Source organism: Procambarus clarkii, chromosome 46 (assembly GCF_040958095.1).
Source record: "Procambarus clarkii isolate CNS0578487 chromosome 46, FALCON_Pclarkii_2.0, whole genome shotgun sequence".
In the NCBI taxonomy this organism is placed as follows: domain Eukaryota; kingdom Metazoa; phylum Arthropoda; class Malacostraca; order Decapoda; family Cambaridae; genus Procambarus; species Procambarus clarkii.
Genome location: NC_091195.1, coordinates 16622406 through 16637556, shown reverse-complemented (window position 1 = coordinate 16637556; position 15151 = coordinate 16622406). Strand labels below are relative to the sequence as shown.

The 15151-nt window shown below is 45.7% G+C and overlaps 1 protein-coding gene across 1 annotated transcript in view; it reads left to right on the top strand.

Annotated features, from left to right (window-relative positions):
• The first annotated feature begins 900 nt into the window (after positions 1-900).
• Positions 901-15151, top strand: part of LOC123770446 (heme-binding protein 1) — an 83619-nt gene continuing 69368 nt past the window's right edge. Inside the window, exon 1 of the mRNA XM_045762286.2 lies at positions 901-1065. The gene's annotated coding sequence lies outside the window, so the exon portion shown is untranslated. The remainder of the gene's footprint in view (positions 1066-15151) is intronic.

Below are 15151 nucleotides of genomic sequence, written 5' to 3'. Positions count from 1 at the left end.
GTCTTAATAACCCTCCAGAGGTTGATAGGCCTTAATAACCCTCCAGAGGTTGATACGTCTTAATAACCCTCCAGAGGTTGATAGACCTTAATAACCCTACAGAGGTTGATAGGCCTTAATAACTCTCCAGAGGTTGAAAGGCCTTAATAACCCTCCAGAGGTTGATAGGCCTTAATAACCCTCCAGAAGTTGATAGGCCTTAATGCCCCTCCAGAGTTTGATAGACCTTAATAACCCTCAAGAGGTTGATAGGCCTTAATAACCCTCCAGAGGTTGATAGGCCTTAATAACCCTACAGAGGTTGATAGGCCTTAATAACCCTCCAGAGGTTGATAGGCCTTAATAACCCTACAGAGGTTGATAGGTCTTAATAACTCTCCAGAGGTTGATAGGCCTTATTAACCCTCCAGAGGTTGATAGGTCCTAATAACCCTCCAGAGGTTGATAGGCCTTAAGTTCGAGTACCTGTGGGTGTTCACAAATCATTAATATCTTACAAAAGATTATAATCTTACTGGAGCTAAAAAAAAACATCTATTAACCCAAGACTGTGCGTATGAGTGATCTGTATAACGATCAATACGTGAACTGATAGCCACACTGTTTTCCCCTACCTGCTGAAAGCTTATTTACCTACCCAGCACATTTAAGATACATTAATGGACACGGTTTAAATTCCGCTGGGTTTCTCTCCGTGTTTCAAAGCATCTGCTACTGACCCGTGTCGTAATCTCTAGCACAAGCTGATAGGTAATCTGTGGTGGCCTTCGCTTCAGTGGGCCTTTGAAGCAAGCTGGTTCATAAGTGGTGTGCGCGGGTCACTCTTGCCAACGCTCGCTTGATCGTCTTCCAGCACCGCAGGAACAAACACCAAGGCCTATATAATCTTGGTACAAAGGTGCCTTCAAACTCTCACGGCGCATTTGGCTCCGTTATCACCACCGCAAGTCTATTACGAGTCCCCTCCCCCCCCCCCCCCCCTACGTCTTATCTATCAGAAGTAATTGTCGGGTGCCGGACGAACACAAGTCGAGTGGCGCCCGACCGCGGAAGATCCACTTCTCAGTAAGTCAAGCTTTTGTTTTGGGTTCAGCGCGGCTGTTTTCTGGCGGTATTCAACCACGTTCCTTACTGTGTGTTGGTTAAGGGGCCGTGATACCAGGCTTTCTTATGTGAGCAGTTCTCAGGACGCATTAATGGCGTCTCTCAGATGTGTACCCTGGAAACACAAACCGAAACTGTCTCTATTTTCCGCTTGGTACAACTTGTAATAAAGTTGTTACATCTTGGCTTAACGTGTTTATGACGTATTTGAACGTTGTTACAACTTGCTATATTGGTTGTTATAACTGGTTAGGAGGGGTTAAATCATATTCGAACGTTGTACCAACGTCGTAGTTTCGGTGTGTGTTTGGCGGGTATAGTCTTGGTACTTATCTCCTGTACTCACTATCCGGCCTCCTCAGTGCTCTCTTGTCTCCTGTACTCACTATCCGGCCTCCTCAGTGCTCTCTTGTCTCCTGTACTCACTATCCGGCCTCCTCAGTGCTCTCTAGTCTCCTGAACTCACTATCCGGCCTCCTCAGTGCTCTCTAGTCTCCTGAACTCACTATCCGGCCTCCTCAGTGCTCTCTTGTCTCCTGTACTCACTATCCGGCCTCCTCAGTGCTCTCTTGTCTCCTGTACTCACTATCCGGCCTCCTCAGTGCTCTCTTGTCTCCTGTACTCACTATCCGGCCTCCTTAGTGCTCTCTTGTCTCCTGTACTCACTATCCGGCCTCCTTAGTGCTCTCTTGTCTCCTGTACTCACTATCCGGCCTCCTCAGTGCTCTCTTGTCTCCTGAACTCACTCTCCGGCCTCCTTAGTGCTCTCTTGTCTCCTGTACTCACTATCCGGCCTCCTTAGTGCTCTCTTGTCTCCTGTACTCACTATCCGGCCTCCTTAGTGCTCTCTTGTCTCCTGTACTCACTATCCGGCCTCCTCAGTGCTCTCTTGTCTCCTGTACTCACTATCCGGCCTCCTCAGTGCTCTCTTGTCTCCTGTACTCACTATCCGGCCTCCTTAGTGCTCTCTTGTCTCCTGTACTCACTATCCGGCCTCCTTAGTGCTCTCTTGTCTCCTGTACTCACTATCCGGCCTCCTTAGTGCTCTCTTGTCTCCTGTACTCACTATCCGGCCTCCTCAGTGCTCTCTTGTCTCCTGTACTCACTATCCGGCCTCCTTAGTGCTCTCTTGTCTCCTGTACTCACTATCCGGCCTCCTCAGTGCTCTCTTGTCTCCTGTACTCACTATCCGGCGGCGTAAATGTTAGTTTATATTGTTTCTTGTAGTTGATGTTAATAGTTTAGTTATGGAAGATAAAAGATGCATGTTTTCTCCCAGTCTTCCCTGTTTTGATTGAAGTCTACCTTTAATATTAATCCAGAACTATTCCTACAGACAACAGAAGCTGCTCTTTGTTTTACAGTAGATGTTGTCATGTTATGTGTATCATACTTCTGTTATTCCGGGAGAGCTGAAAATCATTACTACTAAGATTCCATTGTCTTGGTCTCCCATTATGTAAGATTTGAGTTCTCTATAATCTGGTATCACGAACTCCTTAAATCTCCAATTCTTCCGAATTATTGGGTCACCTCCGCATCCTATTCTTGCCTTCAAAAACGGTAGTCCTGCGGAAAAACTACATTGGTTATGAGAGCTTTGTTTCTGTGAGTGCAATTACATCTGGGTTTTTGTGTGAACGCTTCTCAAGTTCACGTACTTTGCTTATAATTCCATCAATGTTTGTACACATTACTGGTTGTTTTATTCTGTGCGGTCTCACACGCGCCCTTGACTGCCATTCCTGGGGAGTGAGATGTTGCTCCGTAATGCCTCCGTATTCAGGAGAGGTCAATGTATGGTGAGGGAGGGAGGGGGGTTGATAGTGACGGCAGGGGAGTTAAACCAAGGGGAAGGAAGCTGATAACCGTGGGGGGTGACAATACGTTGTGTTGAGGTGTGGAGACAGGATCTATGGAAAGTTGGGGGGCTCGATTCTGAGTTGTGAAGGTGTGAGGGGGGAGGAGGGAAGAGGGTTTTATTTCTGCGAGGAGCGTTCATTTGAGTAGGCTGGTGCTGAGTGGGAGAGGGGTGAGCTGGGAGAGGTGGGGCAATACGGCTGGGAGGTAATAGTTGAGTGGATTTAAAGGAATGGTGGAAAGTTAAAAAGGGTTAAGCTTCTGTTGTTTTCCTCTCTATCATTGTCAACCCTTTAGCTGTTCGTTCCCCTCTTCTAACTGGAGCTGTCAGTTTGGTGATGTCAGTTCCTTTGCTCCTTCCAACCCCCCATCCCTGCACCTCTGCATTGCCTCAGTTGCTGCATATCTCTCTCTCTCTCTCTCTCTCTCTCTCTCTCTCTCTCTCTCTCTCTCTCTCTCTCTCTCTCTCTCTCTCTCTCTCTCTCTCTCTCTCTCTCTCTCTCTCTCTCTCTTCCTTTGTCCTGACTCTCTGAAGAAATACTCCTTTTTATTTTGGTACATTAAGAAGTTTTGTTTTTTTTCCTAGGATTCTAGGATTGCCTCTTTCGTGGTGTCGTTCATGAACGTTATCTTTATTGGTTCATTTATTTCCTTCCTGTACCTTCCTAGCATCGAAACCACCTCTATGTTGGTTTGTAGCCCCCCATCATATCTCTGTCATTTGTCCTCTCCCTTAACACCTACCACTACCACTGTTCTTGCCCTTCCTAATAGCTCGCTAGTGCTTCCTGCGAAGTGACTGCATCTTGCTGCTTGCTGCCAAGTGACTGCTTGCGTTACTACTTCTTGCAGCACTAACATTGCTTTAGAACTTCATTTTAACGTGTCTGGAAATTGCTTACTCAGTTACGTGTCCATCCACTGTTTATTTTTCTGGTTCTTGCGGTTCGTCTGATGTCAGGTCTGGGCAGGGTTCCTCTCCAGGAACCCTGAGGTGTTTATGTACACCTTTCCTGATTGTGCTCACACACTGTGTTATTTGTTTACTTATTGTGCTCCTTCCTCATCTTCCACCTGATCTTCCCTACCTACTTGTTTCACTTGTTTGGTTATTGTATCTAAGTGGATGTTCCCGTTTTCGTTCCCATCCAATTAAACCGGTTCTAGAGCATACAAAATGAGGTGAAGGAGGGAGAGGGTGACCCTTCCTCTCCTTCGCTTCATTGTGTATGCTGTGAACCGGTTTAATTCCTTTCTCTGTACTCCATGGGATTATAACTATGGGAGACGGAAGAAGTAGAGAGAAAGTGTGTGTGTTCGAAGTGTGGATTTATTTACTGTTTGTATTAGCATTGATGCCTCCAGAACCGAGCTGTTAGCTCTTGGACCCCGCCTTTCTAACTATCGGTTGTCTAATGTACTGACTCTCGACCTATTTTCCTCTTATACATCATATCTCTCATACATATTTGTATTGTCATATCTAATACATATTTATCTTTAACACACACACACACACACAGTCCCAGAGACATGAGGGGAACCCAAGACCAGCATCCCAGCAACACCAGAGGGGGGGGGGGGGCAACACCACCACCCCCCTCTGCATAGAAACCCTCCCTCCCCCTCACCCTACCTGCCCCCACCCAACCCTCCCTCCCACCCCACCCCATTCTGACCCTGACACCCCTTCCCCATTCCCATCATGTCCCCCCTCCCACCTTCCCCCCCCCCCTGTCTCCCCTCCCCCTTCATCCCATACCCTCCCTATCCCTCCTCTCCCCTCCCCCTGTATCCTCCATGTCCCCCCTATCTCCTTAACCCACACCCTACCTGTCCCCCCTTCCCTTAAACCCCCATCCCCCACCCTAAAATCCTCTGAGACCCTGAAAACCACCTCACAGATCTTCTCACCCACTAAAAAGCTTCCCACACCAGCAGAATGCTCGCCAAGAACGGGACAAGAAAATGAACAGAAGAAAGTGAGCTTCAAGGCAATGTACACTAACATAGATGGGGTTACAAATAAAACAAGTGAACTCGGATAATGGGCACTAGAAGAAAACCCAGATATAATAGCACTCACAGAAACAAAGCTAACGAAAACTATAACAAACGCAGTGTTTCCACAGGACTACTATGTAGTGAGGAAAGAAAGAGAAGGGAGAGGAGGAGGTGGTGTAGCTTTGCTACTAAGAGAAGGTTGGAGTTTCGAAGAGATGGTAATTCAGAACTGTGAAGGTTTCAGTGACTACATATCAGGCACCATAGCAACTGGAGGACAGAAAATTATAGTAGTAGTCATATATAACCCCCCACCGAATAACAGAAGACCCAGACAGGAATATGATAGAAACAACTTGGCCACCATCAATATAATAGAGAGAGAGCAGCTTCTGTGGCTAGCAGGAACGGATCCAGACTACTAATCATGGGAGACTTCAACCATGGGAAGATAGATTGGGGGAACAGAGACCCACATGGAGGCCCAGACACATGGAGAGCTAAGCTGCTGGATGTGGCAACAAGAAACTTTCTAAGTCAACACGTCAAGGGACCGACAAGAATGAGAGGAGGGGATGAACCAGCCTTGCTTGATCTGATATTTACCCTAAATGAGTCGGATATAAGGGAAGTTAAGTTGGAAGCCCCCTTGGGAATGAGTGATCATAGTGTATTGAGCTTTGAGTACCTGGTTGAGCTAGGAATTATCACCCCCCAAAAAGAACTGGGAAACAAAGGGCTGGCGTACCGAAAGGGAAACTATGAGAAGATGAATAAATTCCTATGGGATATACATTGGCACACAGAACTCGGAACCAAGTCCGTACAAGACATAATGGACTATGTCACCCAAAAATGTCAGGAGGCTGTAAGCAGGTTTGTCCCAGCCCGACAGGAAAAAACAGAGAAGCAAAGGAAGAATCCGTGGTTTAATAGGGAATGTATGAAAGCAAAGGAGCTGAACAAAAGGGCATGGAGGAACTTCCGTAATAACAGAACACCAGAAAGTAGAGAGAGATACCAGAGAACCAGGAACGAGTATGTTAGTGTGAGAAGAGCAGCTGAGAAAAGGTATGAAAATGATATAGCTAATAAAGCCAAGACCGAACCAAAGCTACTACACAGTCACATCAGGAGGAAGACAACAGTGAAGGAACAGGTGATGAAACTTAGGGTGGGTGAGGACAGGTACACAGAGAATGACAAAGAGGTGTGTGGAGAACTCAACAAAAGGTTCCAGGAGGTCTTTACAATAGAACAGGGAGAAGTCACGGCGCTAGGAGAGGTGGCAGCAAACCAGGTGACCTTGGAAAGGTTCGAAATTACAAGAGATGAGGTCAAGAAGCACCTATTGGAGCTGGATGTGAGAAAAGCTATTGGGCTGGATGGAATCTCACCATTGGTATTGAAAGAGTGTGCAGGAGCACTTTGCTTGCCACTCTCCATAGTGTATAGTAGGTCACTGGAAACGGGAGACCAGAAATATGGAAGACTGCTAATGTAGTACCAATATACAAAAAGGGTGACAGACAAGAGGCACTGAACTACAGGCCAGTGTCCTTAACTTATGTCCCATGCAAGGTGATGGAGAAGATTGTGAGAAAAAACCTAGTAACACATCTGGAGAGAAGAGACTTCGTGACAACCCATCAACATGGGTTCAAGGAGGGTAAATCTTGCCTTACAGGCTTGATAGAATTCTACGATCAGGTGACAAAGATTAAGCAAGAAAGAGAAGGATGGGCGGACTGCATTTTTTTGGACCGTCGGAAAGCCTTTGACACAGTACCCCATAAAAGGTTGATGCATAAGCTGGAGAAACAGGCAGGAGTAACTGGTAGGGCGCTCCAGTGGATAAGGGAGTACCTAAGCAATAGGAAGCAGAGAGTTACAGTGAGGGGAGAGACCTCAGAATGGCGTGAAGTCACCAGTGGAGTCCCACAGGGCTCTGTGCTTGGACCTATCCTGTTTCTGATATACGTAAATGATCTCACAGAGAGTATAGACTCATTCCTCTCAATGTTTGCTGACGACGCCAAAATTATGAGAAGGATTAAGACAGAGGAGGACAGCTTGAGGCTTCAAGAAGACCTGGACAAGCTGCAGGAATGGTCGAACAAATGACTGTTAGAGTTTAACCCAAGCAAATGTAATGTAATGAAGATAGGGGTAGGAAGCATAATGAAGATAGGGGTAGGAAGCAGGAGACCAGATACAAGGTATCATTTGGGAGATGAGATACTTCAAGAGTCAGAGAGAGAGAAAAAGACCTGGGGGTTGATATCACGCCAGACCTGTCTCCTGCAGCACATATCAAGAGGATAACATCAGCAGCATATGCCAGGTTGGCTAACATAAGAACGGCCTTTAGAAACTTGTGTACTGAATGTTGCAGAACATTATATACCACATATGTCAGACCAATCCTGGAGTATGCGGCTCCAGCATGGAGTCCATATCTAGTCAAGCATAAGACTAAACTGGAAAAGGTTCAAAGGTTTGCCACCAGACAAGTACCCGAGCTGAGAGGTATGAGCTACGAGGAGAGACTACGGGAATTAAACCTCACTTCGTTGGAAGACAGAAGAGTTAGGGGGGACATGATCACCACATTCAAGATTCTCAAGGGAATCGACAGGGTTGATAAAGACAGGCTATTTAACCAAAGGGGCACACGCACTAGGGGACACAGGTGGAAACTGAGCGCCCAAATGAGCCACAGAGATATTAGAAAGAACTTTTTTAGTGTCAGAGTGGTTGACAAATGGAATGCATTAGGAAGTGATGTGGTGGAGGCTGACTCCATACACAGTTTCAAGTGTAGATATGACAGAGCCCAATAGGCTCAGGAACCTGTACACCTGTTGATTCACGGTTGAGAGGCGGGACCAAAGAGCCAGAGCTCAACCCCCGCAAGCACATTTAGGTGAGTCCACACACACACACACACACACAGGACTGGGATGGTGGAGGGGAGAGTTGTTAGTTGTTAATAAAGAAATGCGAAGAAAGCTAGTGGAACATCTGGAGCGAAAGAACTTTGTAACACAGCATCAACATGGGTTCAGGGATGGCAAGTCCTGCCTCACAGGATTACTTGAATTCTACGACCAGGCAACAAAAATAAGGCAAGAAAGAGAGGGGTAGGCAGACTGCATATTTCTGGATTGTCAGAAAGCCTTTGATACAGTACCATCCAAGAGGCTAGTGAAAAGCTGGAGATGCAGGCTGGAGTGAAAGGGAAGGTACTCCATTGGATAAAGGAGTACCTAAGCAACAGGAGACAATGAGTCAATGTGAGGGGGGTAAGGTCTCAGATTGGCAAGTGTTGGGATCGAACTGTCGACAACCCAACACATTTAATTTAGGTTTGTTCTGAGTGTTTATCCTATGTTTCGTTGTACTATAACGGGGTACATTAATCCGATCAGGTGTCAGCCTCAGCCGGACCTGTTGTCAGGTGCGACACACTTTGTGCTGAGGTCTGACAAAGGACAAGAAAATAAGATTGTATAAAAACTTCATCATGGATATATTCGGATATATCTCTAACCACCTTATATACAATATATTACATGTATATATATTAAGGCATTGTACACAAGTACAGTTAGTTAATTACTTGGCTAATGACACGGCTAGGTACTCTGTATTTGTTGACATCAAAGGAGCCTTCGACAAAGCACAGGGGATTGCGATCCTGGACGAGCTTGCATGCATGGGTGTCAAGGGGAGACTCATGAAATGGGTTGAAGACTACCTCACAGGAAGGAAAGCCAAAGTTTGCTTCAATGGAGCAGTCTCCAGAACAATGAATATGGAACTCGGGACCCCCCAAGGCGGAGTCTTAAGCCCTACACTATTCAATGTACTTATGAACGCCATTGCAAATATTGATTTTCCGGAAGGAACACAACAAGTGGGATATGCAGATGATGTCCTAATACAAGCTCCCACCTTGGGAAAAATTGAACAGTCCATTGAACTCCTTGGAAGGAAATGTATTGAGCTCGGTTTCACTCTCTCCACAAACAAGACGAAGGCATACTCCCATCACAAGCGGAGAGCAAATGAAGAACTGCAAATTAATGGTGTAACACTTGAATGGGTTGACCACTATCGGTACCTTGGCGTCACTGTCGGCTCTAACAAGGGGAAGAAAGAGGAGCTCAATCAACTCATAGGAACATGCAAAAGTCGACTCAGGGCACTGAAAGCTATGACCTGGAATGGACATGGAGCCTCTATTGCCGTGCTTAAAATGATGTACACAGCCTATGTGCGCTCCGTCATAGACTATGCCGCACCAGTTCTGTGCACCTACTCCCAGAGCGATATGAAAAGGCTTGAAAGCATTCAAAATGAAGCCATGACAATCATTCTTGGAGTTCCAAGAACTGCCAAAACGTCTAATCTACGAGAGGAATTGTCCCTTCCCAGTGTTAAAAGCAGAATTCAGGAGCTGAATGCTAAGCTTGCAATTAGGATAGCCAGAGATCCCCATTACAATGATATTGCCAAGAAAAAACTGAGTTCTGTGCTACTTTCAGGGGGAAACAGGAGAAGCAAAAAATGGCATCACAGATCAGTCTGCTACCTGGAAGAACTTCACCTGCTTGAGCAAGCCCGTGAGCTCCTGCCTGTAGAGAGGTTACCTCCCTGGGAGGATGACTCATGCAAGATCATCATCAATGATATGGCAACGAAAAAATCCAACATGATACCACAAGAAATGAGGCACAAGTATCTCGAGGAAATTTATAAAGAAGCCGGAGATGAACTAGATCAAATCTACACTGATGGGTCATCTAATCCTATCAATGGCAGGGCTGGTGCAGCATACACGGTAATCAAGGATAATACCTTCCAACGCAGAGATGAAGAAAAAGCACGTATTGAGAACTATGCCTCTTCAACGCAAGCAGAGCTAACTGCCATTGTTATGGCGTTAAGGTTTCTTGAACGGAACACTAATGGTGCAGTGATTTGCACCGATTCAAAAGCAGCACTGCAAAGCCTAAGTAAAAATCAGGCAGAAAATCTTGCAATAGTCGCTGAAATTAAGAGAGCTGTGAGAGTACTTACCAATCAGGGAAGAGTCATCAAGTTTCTATGGATCCCCTCCCATGTTGGAATATGTGGGAATGAACGAGCAGATGTGCTGGCTGCTGAAGGCGCTGAAGGAGACCATATTGAATACTTCATACCCAAGACTCAACTACAAATTAGAGGTATAATCAGGCAACATCACCGTGACCAGGTAACTGAGGAAAGGAGGATAGAAGCACAAACCAGTGAATCTGTACGATGGTACAACATGGTTGCAGCTGGCAATCCCAATCATTATGGCCGAAGAGGAGGACGACGAGGGAGAGAATCAGTAATAGCGAGAATCCGTCTTGGATACAAATATCCATGGAGATTTGGAATGGAAACAACAGTTGATCAGCGAAGTTGCAGAATCTGTGGTGAGAGTGATGGACACCGCCTTGACCACTATCTACGTGAATGTGAACACCTGAGAGACATCAGAAGTATGTGTAGAATAATAAACCCCACATTGTTTGAGTTAGGAAAACACTATTTGTCAAATATTGATACTGTTCTTAAAAGATTTCCCCATTTTGCACCCGCAAGATAACGTAAGCTTTTAAGGGTTGATAAATGTTAATCTTCTTGTTTGAGGAGCTGTTCACTGGAGACAGTTAAGCAAGTCCCAGCTGTGTCTGGGTACAAGTGACAGGATGAACAACCCAGCGGGTTTTCTTCCTATTGGGGAGTGTTGTACATTCTGCTATGGCGGTATGTCCACTCACAAGATGAGTGGCGCTGCCCAATAAACTCGCCCCTCGGGTCAAAATTTAAAATTTAAATATATATAGAGAGAGAGACACTGCGACCATGAAATGGTCGTCTCTTGTCCGATTGTTCTTCCCACTTACAGATTCACTTGTCCGTAATTAGGACCACTACTCGGACACTGTGTGTTACCTCAACGACTCTAACTATCAATGACGGTGCCTTCCACCACCTCAGAGACGTTTACCATGCCGCTAGGTCCTCACGTCCGTTTCCTTTGGTGAGGGTGGAGCATACTGGAACAGTTGGGTCAGTTGGTCAAACATCCGAAAGTGACGACAGCATGTTGACTGAATGGAGGGGAGTTGAGGTCTGTCTCTCCACATGCTCAGGCCAGCACACGTTACCTCGCCCGGTGGTTCTGATTGGCTAACAGAAATTCCCGCCACCGGACGAGCCATACCGTGCTGACCGTTAACGACCTCCACGGTTGTTAACCTCGTTCTTCCTGTAATAATGAACGTATTTCTATTATATAACTGTGTCTTTATGCGATGAAATAACACGATACGATATATCGTAACACGAGACATTACAAGTGGAGTCCCGCAGGGGTCAGTCCTTGGATCTATAATATTTCTGATATATGTAAATGATCTCTCAGAGGGTATAGACTCGTTTCTCTTAATGTTTGCTGATGATGCAAAAATTATGAGGAGGATTGAAACAGAGGATGATAGTAGGAGGCTACAAGATGACCTAGACAGACTGAGTGAATGGTCCAACAAATGGCTGTTAAAGTTCAACCCGAGTAAATGCAAAGTAATGAAACTAGGCAGTGGAAACAGGAGGCCAAACACAGGATACAGAATAGGAGATGAAGTACTTAATGAAACGGACAGAGAGAAAGATCTAGGAGTTGATATCACATCAAACCTGTCTCGTGAAGCCCACATAAAAAGAATAACGTCTGCGGCATATGCGAGGCTGTCTAACATCAGAACAGCCTTCAGGAACCTGTGTAAGGAATCATTCAGAATCTTGTATACCACATATGTAAGACCAATCCTGGAGTATGCGGCCCCAGCATGGAGCCCGTACCTTGTCAAGCACAAGACAAAACTGGAAAAAGTCCAAAGGTATGCCACTAGACTAGTCCCACAACTAAGAGGCATGAGTCACGAGGAAAGGCTGCGGGAAATGCACCTTACGATACTGGAAGACAGAGGAGTAAGGGGAGACATGATCACAACCTACAAACTCCTCAGGGGAATCGACCGGGTAGACAAGGATAAACTATTCAACACTGGTGGTACATGAACAAGGGGACACAGGTGGAAACTGAGTACCCACATGAGACACAGGGACGTTAGAAAGAACTTTTTCATTGTCAGTGTAGTTAACAGGTGGAATGCATTAGGAAGTGATGTGGTGGAGGCTGACTCCATACACAGTTTCAAATGTAGATATGATAGAGCCCAATAGGCTCAGGAATCTGTACACCAGTGTATTGACAGTTGAGAGGTGGGACCAAAGAGCCAAAGCTAAACCCCTGCAAGCACAAAAAAGTGAGTACACACACACACACACACTCACACACACACACACAGGAGAAGCAGAAGAGAGTCAGTTTCAGGGTGATGTACTCGAACATAGATGGGATCACAAGCAAGGCAAGTGAACTAAGGGAAAGAGCAGAAGAAGTGAACCCAGATGTAATCAGACTCACTGAAACAAAACTCTCAGGAATCATAACGAATACCGTGTTTCCCCAGGAGTACACAGTAATAAGGAAAGAGAGGAAAGGTAGGGGAGGAGGTGGAGTGGCCCTACTAATGAGAAAGGAATGGAGTTTCAAGGAGATGGTTATCCTGGGCTGTGAGGGTTTCAGAGACTACATATCAGGCACCATGACAATGGGAGGACCAATAATAGTAGTAGCAGTAATATATAACCCTCCACCAAATGACAGAAGACCCAGTCAAGAGTATGACAACAACAACAAGGCAGTTAACACTATAATTGAGAGGGCAACCTCTGCTGACCGGAGAAATAGATCCCACCTGCTCATCATGGGGGACTTCAATCACAGAAGGATTGACTGGGAGAACGAGGAACCGCATGGAGACGAGGATTCGTGGAGAACCAAACTATTGGTGGTGGTAACTAGAAACTTTTTAACCCAGCATGTCAGAGAACCCACAAGGATGAGATGAAATGACGAACCAGCGAGACTCGACCTAGTCTTCACTCTGAACGACTCCGACATAAGAGAAATCGGTTTTGAGACCCCAGTAGGAATGAGCGACCACAGTGTACTGGTGTTTGAGTACCTGATTGAAGAAGGGTTATTGAACTCAAGGAGGGGTACTGAAAACAAAAGGCTAGCATTCCGAAAGGGAAACTATGAGGAGATAAGAAAATTCCTAACAGATATAGCATGGGAAACAGAGCTCAGGGGAAAGACGGCCCAAGACATGATGGACTGCATCACGCAGAAGTGCAAGGAAGCAAAAAACAAGTTTGTCCCAGCCCAAAAGGAAACAGTGAAATGAAGATGAGAAACCCATGGTTTAATCAGAGATGTCGGCTAGCTAAGCAGCAAAGTAAAAGTGCGTGGAAAAACTATAGGAATAACAGGACACTGGAGAGCAGAGAAAGATACCAGAATGCCAGGAATGAATATGTCAGGATGAGAAGAGAGGCAGAAAGACAATAGGAAAATGACATCGCAAGCAAGGTAAAGACTCAGCCTAAATTGCTGCACAGCCACTTCAGGAGAAAAACAACAGTAAAGCAACAGGGTATGAAATTAAGGATAGGGGCAGAAGGATTCACTACAAACGACAAGGAAGTGTGTGAGGAACTGAATAAGAAATTCCAGGAGGTCTTCACCTTAGAGCAAGGAGAAATTCCAGGGATAAGAGAGGGAATAGTTAACCAGGAACCACTGGAAGAGTTTGAGATTACCAGCGGGGAAGAAAGGAAGTGTTTACTAGAGTTGGATGTGACAAAGGCTATAGGCCCAGATGGAATCTCCCCTTGGATACTAAAGGAAGGAGCAGAAGACCTGTGCCTGCCACTCTCCATAGTGTATAACAAATCACTGGCAACAGGGGAACTGCCAGAAATTTGGAAACCAGCTAACGTAGTCCCAATATACAAGAAAGGGGATAGACAGGAGGCACTGAACTACAGGCCAGTGTCCCTAACCTGCATACCATGCAACCTGATGGAGAAGATTGTGCAAGGAAAACTAATAGAACATCTGGAGCGAAAGAACTTTGTAACACAGCATCAACATGGGTTCAGGGATGACAAGTCCTGCCTCACAGGACTTGAATTCTACGACCAAGCAACAAAAATCAGGCAAGAAAGAGAAGGGTGGGCAGACTGCATATTTTTGGATTGCCAGAAAGCTTTTGATACGTTAATGACTTATTTACAAGGGTCGAGTCATGAGGGTTGTAGGATCTTCCAAGAGGACGTGAACAGGTTGCAGAGATAGTCAGAGAAATGGCTACTGGAATTCAACACGAGCAAGTGTAAAGTTATGGAAATGGGACTAGGTGATAGGACCCCATGGGGACAGTACACAATGAAGGGGGAACTGCCTACCTGTGACGATTCGAGAAAGATAGACCTGGGAGTGGACATAACACCTAATCTATCTCCTGAGGCATATATAAGTAGGATAATGACAGCAGCGTACTCTACACTGGCAAAAGTTAAAGCATCATTCAGAAACTTAAGTGAGGAGGCTTTTAGGGGGCTTTACACTGCCTACGTGAGGCCAGTCTTAGAGTATGCCGCACCATCGTGGAGTCCTCACCTGAAGAAGCACATAAGGAAACTGGAAAAGGTTCAGAAGTTTGCGACGAGGCTCGTCCCAGAGTTACGAGGGATGGGATATGAAGAGCACCTGAACGAACAGAACCTAATGACACTAGAAAAAAGAAGGGAGAGGGGAGATATGACAAGAAACATATAAAATACTCTGGGGGGATTGACAGAATGGAAATAGACGAAATGCTCACACTGAATACCAACAGAACAAGGGGACATGGGTGGAAGCTGGAAACTCAGATGAGTCACAGAGATGTTAGGAAGTTGTTAGCGTGAGAGTAGTGGAAAATGGAATACACTTAAGGAACAGGTTGTGGAAACAAATTCTATTCATAATTTTAAATCTAGATAAGATAGGGAAATGCGACAGGAGTCATTGCTGTAAACAACCGATGGCTCGAAAGGCGGGATCCAAGAGTCAGTGCTCGATCCTGCAGGCAAAGAGTTCACACACACACAGTTCATGGAGTCCACGACTGTGCCCGAGTGTCCCCCCCCCTTTTTGTCCCTTCCTCCCCCCCTGTACCCCACTCTTCAC